Below are 9,581 nucleotides of genomic sequence, written 5' to 3' on the forward strand. Positions count from 1 at the left end.
TCTTCGACCGAATCAGAACTAAGGTAAAAAAGAATAAAAAAGAACCTAGTAAGAAGGAGACAGAAGCAACCAGAAAGAAAAAATTAGAAGAAATCAGAGAACAGATAAGAAAGGAAGAAGAGGCAAAGCTGGAGCAAAAAATCCAGAGAAGAATGCAACTGGAGGAGGAGAGGCTCCTAGCTAAAACAAGAGGCAAAAAAACTTGGAGGGACCCTACCTCCGAGCTCATTTCTGACGACGAAGAGGAGGGCCAGAAGGATCTTAAAGACATGATTTATGAGCTCCAGAGGAAAATGGAGAAAGATTCCGGGTTGGAAGTTGGGGAGACCCTCACGCCCTTCAGCCACTCCCTAGAAGCCATCCCTCGACAGAAAAATCTCAAACACTACAACTTCGACTCTTTCGATGGACTGGGGGATCCGGAAGAGCACCTCAACTACTTCGAACAGATAGCTCAGATATATTATTACAATGACTTAACCAAATCCAGATTCTTCGCCTCGACCCTCAAAGGGGGGGCTCAAAGATGGTTCAGCAGGATCCCATCAAGAAGCATTCACTCCTGGAAAGAATTCAGAGGAACCTTCCTTAGAAGATTCAGAGCCAATAAAACACATGAAATGCACATGTGCCACCTGGAGACAATCCGCCAGTATGATAACGAAGCACTCTCAACTTATATGCAGAGATTCCAGGAAGCCATCAACAAAGTTTCGAATCTCGATGAAAGGGAGGCTCTAAGCATATTTCGAAGGAACCTGGATCCAGAACACAATGAGAGGTACATTGTGGAGTTGATAAACAAAGAGCCACAAAGCCTGGTTGCGGCCTACTCAATGGCAGCCCGGTTCATAAAAGAAACAGATGTTCTCCAGGCAATGAGAATGACTCGGAATGGAGGAACCAGGAACAAATCTTCTGATGACCGACCGAAAGGGGGTTACCATCAGGAGAAAAAGTTCAAACAAAGCAACCAAACCCATCAGACAAATGTTGTACAAAACACTCCAATATTTCAAAGATTGGGTCCTAAGACAGAATCCAAAAGCGATCCCGGTCCACCTAGGCAAGCAAGGGAGCCTAGGCAAGAGCCAGAGTGGACACCACTAAACAGGACCCGGGAAGAAATACTGAAGGAGATCAAGGGAAAGCCATTATATTATCCTCCAAAGCCAATGCAGACTCCCCCAAAGAGCAGGCCTTACAACAGGCAGTGCGACTATCATGAAACCCATGGGCACAAAACCGAGAATTGTCTCTCTCTCAAATACTTCATTGAAGATCAAGTCAAGAAGGGCAACCTGAACCAGTACATCTTCCAGGAGACAAATCAGAGAGAAGAAAGGCAAAGAAAAGGTAAGAATATAGTAAATGTGGTCCTAGGAGGGTCGCACTCTCCCCCTAGGAGCCCGGGCTTAGGAGATGAAGTGTTCTCTGTTCAATCCTAATTCAGCAGCAAAGATTATGAAGGGGTCAACCCAAATCACAACGAAGCCTTGGTGGTAACACCTGACATTTTTGACAACGAAGTAAGAAGGATGCTGATAGATAATGGATCTTCAGTAAACATACTCTTCAAGCATACTGTGGACAGGATGAAGCTTGGGAGCGTACGCTCCAATGAATGCCAAGAGGACCCTCTGTATGGGTTCGGGAACAACTTGGTCCCGATCCAGGGAACCTTATAATTGCCAGTCATATTTGGATCGGGCCCAAACCAAGTTACCCATGTGATAAAGTTCTACGTGATTAATACTCCCTCATCCTACAACGGCATGATCAGGCGCTCAGCATTGACCAGGATCCAAGCAATCACCTCCATATCACACTTGAAAATCAAATTCCCAACTCCAACCAGGGTAGGAGAAATCAAGGGGAACTATGATGTAGCTGAAAGATGCTATAGCCAGGCTCTGGTAATGGCTGAAACTCATCAAGACAACAAGAGAAAAGCTGTGGTACTCCGGAAACAGCAGAGTATTAAGAAACATCGCCCCCACTCAAGGGATGACGTGAGAAAAGAAGTTCAGATCATAGAGTCCCTCTCAGATCCAAAAGCAACCAAACCAAGCTCAGAAGAGCAAAAAAGCAACCAAGTCACATAAGGGATTGAATTGAGCCTAGGCCTTGGCCAAACCAACCCTACTGTGCAAGCAACCAACCCTGAAATAATTGTAGTAGGGGAAAGCAAACAAAATGAGATGACAACCCAAGGTCAAATCTATATGAAGAAGAATACAGAGGCCCGAATCCAATAGTTGGTATCAAATATGGATCAATCCAAGATAGAGGTCGCTGTAGAAACAGAAACGATTCTGATCAATGAAAGCAATCCCTCTAAGAAGATAAAGATAGGGTCCGGGCTCAAGACTAATTTCAGAAAAGACCTGGTATCACTACTCCAAGGGTACTCTGATATATTTGCTTGGACCCCAAGAGACATGCCCGGGTTGGATGAATCCATAGCAATGCATAACCCGGAAGTCAACCCAGAGAGGAAGCCAGTAAAGCAAAAGAGAAGAAATTTTGCCCCAGAAAGGCAGAAAGCAATCGATGAAGAAATTGAGAAACTACTCAAAGCTGGAATAATATGCGAAGTCAAGTACCCGGAATGGCTGGCAAATGTAGTGATGGTGAAAAAAGCAAACAGAAAATGGAGAAAGTGTATCGATTACACAGACTTGAACAGTGCATGCCCCAAAGACCCCTACCCCTTGCCAAATATTGATCAATTGATCGACGAAACTTCAGGGCACGTAATGTTAAGTTTCATGGACACCTACTCGGGGTACAACCAGATCAAGATGAATCCCAAGGACATCCTAAAGACAACCTTCATAACTCACAGGGTGGTCTATGCCTATGTGATGCTGCCTTTCAGATAGACTAATGCGGGAACAACATATCAAAGAGCAATGAATAAAATCTTCAAGGATCAGATTGGAAGGAATCTGGAATCATATGTCGACGACATGATTGCAAAGTCTACAAGCATCCCCGGGCACATAGGAGACCTAAGAGAATGCTTTGACAACTTAAGAAAACACTCACTCAGGCTCAATCCAGAAAAGTGCACATTCGGAGTAGGGGCATGAAAATTTCTTGGGTTCATGATAAGCAACCGGGGAATTGAAGCCAATCCCGAAAAGATAAAGGCAATCCAAGAGATGAAGCCTCCCAGAACGCAAAAAGATGTGCAGAAGCTAGCAGGGTCACTGACTGCGCTCAGAAGATTCATCTCAAAGTTAGCTGAAAGATGCCTACCCTTCTTTGACCTGTTAAAAGGAGCAACCAATAAGAGAGAAGTTAATTGGAGCCCAGAATGCCAAAGCGCATTTGAAGAAATCAAAAGGTACCTTTCTCAACCCCCCGTGCTCACCAAAGCCCAGCCCGGGGAGCCTCTATCCATTTACCTATCAGCAGGGGCCCTGGCAGTTGGAGCAGCCTTGATTAGGGAAGAGAACGGCAAACAACAACCAGTTTATTATGTGAGCCAAGTGCTAAAAGATGCGGAGACCCGATACCCGAGGCTAGAAAAGTTTGCTTTTGCCTTGGTCACAGCATCCAGAAAGCTCAGACACTACTTCCAGGGAAGGGAGATACGGGTTGTAACTAACCAACCCTTAAGGAAGATAATACACAAGCCAGATATCTCAGGAAGATTGGTAAATTGGGTAGTTGAGCTGAGTCAGTTCAACTTGAGTTTCATTCCAAGAACCGTAATCAAAGCCTGGGCTCTAGCTGATTTCATCATAGAATGCAATTTCCCGAAAGAAGAGCCTGTGCCGATGAGCATTGACCCTGGAAAAAACAATGATCAAGACATAGGAGCCTGGGCTCTCAAAGTTGATGGTTCTTCAACAAATGAAAGATCAGGGGCCGGACTCATCCTAAAGAGCCCCGAAGGATTCACAATCCAAACAACCATCTCCTTTGGCTTCTCAGCAACAAACAACCAGGAAGAGTACGAGGCCTTGATTGCAGGGTTGAAGCTAGCAAAAACACTCAGGATCCAGGATCTTAAAATCTACAGCGACTCCCAGATCGTGCTAAAGCAAAAAAACGGCGAGTACATAGCCAAGGATCCAGTTCTAGCCAAGTACCAGGCTCTGGTCCAAAGCTACCTCACCTTCATACCAAAAACCCAAGTCATCCAAATCTGCAGAGAGGAGAATTCAGAAGCTGATACACTATCTAAACTTGTTCAAAATTCCTCAGACCTGGATTGCTCCTTCTACTTCGAAGAATTGCAGAAACCAAGCATAGAGTCTGAAGAGGTCATGGAAATAGACAACAGCCCAAACTGGATGACTCCATTTATCAATTACCTGGAAAAAGGAGAACTCCCAGAGGATAAAGGGAAGGCTCAAAGGTTAAGAACCAAAGCTGCAAAATTCTTCATCGAAGAGGGTATACTCTATCGCCAGACCTTCTCCTCCCCAATCTTGAAGTGCATAGGCCCAGGGGAAGCACAGTATTGCCTGATGGAGGTTAATGAAGGGATATGCGGATATCACATGTTCGCAAAGGCCCTAGCTCATAAAATCATAAGACAAGGATACTACTGGCCAACTATTCACCAGGATGCAATAGACTTTGTGAAAAAGTGCAAGAAATGTCAGTTATTCAGTAATGTCACCCGGATGAGCCCAGTCCTACCCTCCTCAGTCTTGTCACCAATCCCATTTGCTGTATGGGGCATCGATATCATGGGACCCTTCCCCAGGGCCAGAAGAGACCTCAGGTACATACTAGTCTCAATTGATTATATGACAAAATGGGTAGAAGCAAAGGCAATGAGAATAATAAACCAGCAAGATTGCATCAAGTTCATGGATAACATTCTGATGAGGTTCGGAATCCCGAGAGTGTTGGTCTCAGACAATGGGCCACAGTTCATTGGTTCAGAATTCGAATTCTACCTTCAAGAACGGGGTATCCGGCACAAGAAGTCATCTGTAGCCTACCCTCAAGGGAATGGCCAAGTCGAAGTAACCAATCGAATACTTCTCCGGGGGATCGAGAAAAGGCTCAGGGAAAGCAAAACCAAATGGCCAGAAGAATTGCCTAATGTACTCCGGGCATATAGAACAAGCCCCCGAACAAGCACAGGAGAAACCCCCTTCAAATTGGCTTATGGAACTGAAGCCATGCTACCAATTGAAGTAGGATCCCCCTCCCATCGAGCAATCAACTTTGATGAGATAGCAAATGAGGAGGGGCTCAGAACGAATATTGAGCTAATTGATGAAGTCCGAGACCAGGCAGTGGCAAGAATGGAAAAGTATAAAGAGAAAATAAAAGAGCACTTCAGCAAGAAGTCCTGGGTCAAAAACTTTCAAGTTGGAGACCTGGTCCTTCGAGACACGGAAGATTCAGATCCCACCAACACTGGAAAGCTAATGCCAAAGTGGGAAGGCCCATACAAAGTCAAGGAAGTTCTAAGGCCAGGAACATACAAGCTCATGAACATGGATGAGTCCGAAGTACCAAATACATGGCATGGACTCAGGCTCAGAAAATTTTATCAGTAGAAGAAGCAACCAAAAGCAGCCAAAACTTGTAACCTCTGGCAAGCAACCAATCTATGATACCATATTTTGTATGAAGAAAACTTTCAATTCAATGAAAAGAATTTTCCTTTCTTAGAAAGTTATTACTCTTAAATTACTAGTAAACAAAGCAAAAAACAATCCGGATATAGTCTAATATCCGGATTCAAAGCATAAAACAAAAGCAGCCACTATTTGCTTAGAAAATTTCTAAGTAAATAGAGCAATCATCAATCCGGATACGTTATCATACCCGGATTGAGATCAAATTCAAAAGCAAACATCAACTCGGATAACCATTCGGATCCGGGTTAAAACAACCATTATGTACTTATATTTTCTAAGTACATAAAGCAAACAAGCAAACATCAACCCGGGTGGGTTTTATACCCGAATTGAGAGCAAATTTGAAAGCAAAAGCAAACCGGATAAGCATTCGAATTCGGGTTAAAAACAACCATTATGTACTTATATTTTCTAAGTACATAAAGCAAAAAAGAAAATATCAACCCGGGTGGGTATCATACCCGGGTTGAGATCAAATTTGAAATCAAAAAGCAACCCGGATAAGCATTCGAATCCGGGTTAAAACAACCGTTATGTACTTATATTTTCCAAGTACATTAAGCATACAAGCAAACATCAACCCAGGTTGGTTTCATACCCGGACTAAAGCGAAAATACAAAAGCAAAGACAACCCGGATAAGGCTCCATACCCGGAACAACCCTGATATAAAACCAATCCGGGTTGGGGGCCTTAGCCACAACCCGGATCAGGAGCATTTGTGCAAGGATCCGGACAACTCATAAAAATAAAAACTGCAAATGGAAACTAAAGCATATATTTTTTGCAATTGAAGAAAAGGTCAAGGGGACGAAAGCAAAATTAAAAGCATAATCCGGACTTCCACCAACCCGGAACAAATCCAAATATTATAAATCATTCAAATCAAAGTACGAGAATCACAAATCCTAGTAAAAATAAAGTTACAGGGCTGGGCCCGAGAAGCCTATCAGTTCTGGTCCGGATCTAAAGGAAGCTGGGGCTTGGACCGTCATAGGGTTCTGGTTCCCCCTGATCCTGCTCCACTGCAGCCTTCACAGCAAGGAACTCCTGAATGAAGCTCTCCCAGGATGCCAAGGGATCGGTCTTGATATGACGCTCAGCAACAACCCAGGATCTGCGGACTTCAGGAATCCCGTCCTGGGCAACCTCAAAATCATAAACATCACTGGCCTTGAATTCGGCAATTATAGCCTCCTTGTTCAAGTTTTCCTTGGCAGCGAGTTCAGCCTTGAGCCTCTCTACCTCCTTGGAAAGTCCCTCAGCCCGGTCCTCTGCATCCTTTAGCTTCTCATTCAACCCGGATTCCACCGTCCGGAAGCTCTCCCGGGCCTCATCCAGCTCATCCTTCAAATTATCAGCCTGCAACTTCTCAGCCCTAGTCCGGTTATTTGCCTCCCGGATCTCCGTGAAAGCAACGTCCGAACAGATAGAAATGGCACTCCCGAGCTGAGAGGAGACAAAGAAGAGATTAAGTACATAATAATTTGGGGGACAGAACCCGGAACTAAAACCATGGAAAGTTGAATACCTGCCCCCACTGACCGGTTACCCTCTTCAAGGAAGCGGCCATGTTGTAGTCTTCAACTTCTTCCCAGTCTTTCTCGGAGGGAATGCTAGACATGAACCCGGCTAGGTCAACCAGGCTCTTTGTCCCTATCTTGATAAGACCCCCGTCTAGGCCCTTCCCTTCCGAATCAAAAACGACCCGGTCAACAACAACAGCTTTTCCGCGGGGAGGCTTTCCCGGGGCGGACTTCCTCTTCTTCGAAGGAGGGTCCTCGTCAGAGATTTCCTGGACGTCCGGATCCTCAGCCAAGGGCGCATTAACCGGATCAGCCACATTCCGGGGGGCAGAAGACTCGGCTCCACCCTCTGCATCCGCAGATCCGGATCCGGTCCCAGGAGCCCCCTTAGTTGTCTTATTGGCCAGGCCAAGAGAGTTGAAAGCTGTTGCATAAGCTGAAGAAGACATTATCGCCCTGATTGAAGGATTATAGTGTGGCAAACCTGCAAAAGGGGAAAATAGAACTATCAGCATAGGATAAATATACTGGACAAATCAACCAAAACCGGAAAGAAAATACTATAGCAAAACCCGGGTCAAGGGACAACAAAGCAAAATGTACTACGATCCGGATCATAGGAAAACATTTTATTCAAACAAGCTACAAGTAAAAAGCAAGCTAAAAGTAGATCCGGATCGATAGGTCAGGCAAAAGACCCGGATCATATGAAAACATCTTGAAAGCATATCACAAGTAAAAGAGCAAAAATGGATTTAAGGAAACAAAAGGCCTTTGACCTGGATCTGCCAACAGAGAGAGAGGTCCGGATCAAAGGAAATCATTATATCTAAGAGAGTTAAAGCAAATCAGGGAGGACCAGAATCCGGGACGACATTGAAGGGAAGATCCAGATCAGTTGGGAACTTACATCCAAGTTGGAAGAGAAGTTTATGATTCATGAAAGTATCCCGGGTTGGCTGGAACCCGAGGCTACCACATAATTTTCTCATTTGATCAACAGCTTCCCCCTCTAAGATATCCGGATTGAACTTTGTCTTAACTTCCCCGGTTGTAAAATAAGGGAGAAACTCCAGGTCGAAGCCCTTCAACATCAAAATCTCCCCGTTCCAGTGTTTCAACGAGGTCTGGTGCATAACCGGTTTGGACCTACCCAGACCAAAGCCGCACTCTGCTGCCCGGAACCTGAGCTCATAAAACGGTTTCTCGCTTGATCTAGAGAGATAAAAAATATGATGGAACAACTTGAAGGTGGGCAGGAGCCCGGCCTTGTTGCAGCAAGCTATGAATCAGGTCATAAACTTAATTCCGTTTGGGGTTATTTGCATTGGAGATATCCTGTAGACGTACTTGCACAAGTGCTTGATAAACATGTGGCAGCGAGGACTCCACCCGGATCTTAGGTGCTCCAGCCAGACCGAAACGAAACCGTCTGAAGGGCGGTGGAAAATCCTCTCATGGGGCTCGGGCCACCTCCAAGCGATATCGGGAGTTAACTGAAAGGCAGCCCGGATCGCCTTGTCCATATCATCCGGGTCGGCTTCAGCATAGAAATTCTTCAGCTGGTAATGATCCCGGCTAATCCCAAACGAGGCAAAAGCTGCTTCCAGAGCACCTTGGTCATACACACCTGGGTGGCCATCCTCGTGCCTCTCGTATCTGATCCGGGCATAATAAATGTTATCTTCGAACCCGGGTGGCTTTCTGACGAAATGGTACTTAATATCGGACCAGCGGCCTTCCGGTGTAAAGATAACCAAATTCTCGGGAAGCCGCTTGAACCGGAAGCTTGTAATTGTACCCACTGATCCGGACCCTTTCTTCACCATCTCGCCCCGGATCTGTTCCCTACCAGACGAATCCGGATCACTCTCTTCGTCAAAAAAGTTGGGGTAGCAGTTATAGACTTTCCTAGCTCGCTCCTTGGTCCGGACCATATACCTATTAAAATGAAGGTCAGTTAGCCTGGGCCCTACGGATTTTATTTGTTTTGCTAAGCGGTCCAAATCAGGTACGTTATGTTAGTTTTACCATAACCTAATGATCCGGACCACCAATGCAAGTCCAACCCGGAAAAACATCAATGATCCGGATCAAGCTAACTACAAACAAAAAACCAAAGAACCATGGACCCGGATCTTGATGATAAATACCCAGATCCGAATCCATAACAGCCAAAAGCTTAAAACACCCCCATGTACCCGGATCCCCATGGCAAACACCCAAACCCGAATCCAGAGCAACCAAACACAAACTACAAATCCTAAGGCATGCAATTCTACCCAAATATACTGAACCGGATCCGGATCTGATACCCCCTACCCGGGCCCAAAATAAAAACCCTCAACCAAAAACACCGTCTATAAGAATCAAACACCAAAACATATGAGTTTTATAGATACACACAGTTTTTCTATCAAGAACACGAAGAACAAAGA

The sequence above is a fragment of the Apium graveolens genome, chromosome 11, assembly GCF_009905375.1.
Source record: "Apium graveolens cultivar Ventura chromosome 11, ASM990537v1, whole genome shotgun sequence".
NCBI lineage: Eukaryota > Viridiplantae > Streptophyta > Magnoliopsida > Apiales > Apiaceae > Apium > Apium graveolens.